Raw genomic sequence first — 1,766 nt, 5'->3', positions numbered from 1 at the left:
AAATCAACTTCTTGGACAGCAGCAGTGCTATATTGTCACTCTCCAGAGCCCAAAAGGCAAAGCGCAGAATGTGCTTCTGGTGCTTCTGAATCTTGGTCATCGTCCAGTGCTGCCACTCCAGGCACTCCTGTTGCCCCTCCATAACCTTCTGGACATCATTGACCAGCACGCAGCCTTGCTTATTCAGCTCCCTCATGATCTGCAAAATGGCCATCTTGACATCCATCTGCACACACTTCTGCACATCAGACACCTGGCGGATTGAGCTGCAAACCTCCTTGGTGTTCTTCTGCAGGGTGGCATGTTTGTCCCCAAGGCGCTTCACCAGGGAGACCAGAAGTTTGTGCTGGTTCCTCACCACATCCTCCAGGAACTGGTACCGGTAATCTTTGTGGGCATTAAACTGGCAGTCCCAGCAGGTAAAAATGTCACAGCTCTCACAAAACAGCACAAGGGGTTGATGCTTGTGCACGTTGCAATAGACTGTGAGCTCACCATCTCGAGACTTGGGTGGCCCAGTAAAACGCACAGTATGGTCCTTGGTGTACTTCACTCGCTGGTGAGCCTCCATGCACATCTCACACAGCGGCTCAGAGCATTCCACACAGTAGCTAGTAGCTGGAGCATTATCCTCACAACTAGTACAACACTGGTTGGCATCCTGGGCGTCCATAGCAACCTTGCTGCCACTATCACCCATAAAATGATTCTCCACAATGCCTTTAAAAAAACACTGCTGTTTGCACACAGGACAGTCCACCACAGTGCCATCGCCTGCAGCGCTGCCATCTCCCTAGCTGTTGGCGGCGGCGGTCACCACAGGCCCAAGGCAAGAGCTGCAGGCCAAATACAGGCAGGGCAGCAGGCACAGCTCCTGCTCCGGCCACTGGCGCTCCTGGCACACGCCGCCGGGGGAGCCCAGGTAGGAAGAAAGGCGCGGGGCTCACCACACAGGCACAAATGTACTCGCCGCCAACAGCTGGGCCGCTGCTGCCACTGGGAGGCCAAGCACTGCGACCCGCCTCCTGGGCTGCTGCCTGACGCTCACAGAGTGCTGCCGAGACACTTATCCCGATACTCTTATGGGTACACAAGTTTTATGATTAAAACTCCTTGCCAAAAATGCAAAATGGGGGAATGTAAGAATAAAATTAAACTGTACCTATCCTGTTTTGCAAACATAAAGTTTAACCCTTGCCTTTTTCGCTTCTGTACTAAAGCTGATGCCGCTCTCATTATGAACTGCTGAAGTTGTAAAAGCCTGGGTCAATTTGCTAGCTCCCTGTAAAAAGCCCAGAACAATTTGCAAGTTAGCTTAGCACTTTGCAGAAAGCCCCTTATTTTACTTTCTCATTCTTTCCATGGACTTGTGTCTATATAACCTGAATGCCCCTTTGTTCAGGGCTTCACTCGCCATCATGTCTTGTATGACCAGGAGTGAAGTCCTAGCATGCTAGAAATAAAGCCTCTTGTACTTTGCATCAAGAACCGACTTTTGTGGTTGATTGGGGCCACCGTAGCACTCCGTGGACAAGGCGGATCGGCCGGTTATTGGCAGGAACCTTTCACATGCGCTCACCAGACAGACAGAGAGAGAGAGACAGAGAGACAGAAAGCGAGAAATCACCCCCCAGGGGATAGCCACACCGCAATCCCTTCTCTATTCTCATGTGACTTTGGACACGTATGCACATGTGCCTGTTGTGTGAGTTTTAAGCCACTGGGTCCAGGACACAAACTGCGGTCGACTACATGGGAGTCCAGTG

At 51.5% G+C, this 1,766-nt stretch overlaps 1 pseudogene; it reads right to left on the bottom strand.

Annotated features, from left to right (window-relative positions):
- Positions 1-7: 7 nt before the first annotated feature.
- On the bottom strand, positions 8-942 carry LOC102503404 (transcription intermediary factor 1-beta pseudogene; annotated as a pseudogene).
- Positions 943-1,766: the final 824 nt, after the last annotated feature.

Source organism: Tupaia chinensis, unplaced genomic scaffold, assembly GCF_000334495.1.
Source record: "Tupaia chinensis unplaced genomic scaffold, TupChi_1.0 Scaffold145946_1, whole genome shotgun sequence".
Classification (NCBI taxonomy): Eukaryota; Metazoa; Chordata; class Mammalia; order Scandentia; family Tupaiidae; genus Tupaia; species Tupaia belangeri.
The sequence above is the reverse complement of the archived record's forward strand: the minus strand, read 5'-3'. Positions and strand labels throughout refer to the sequence as shown.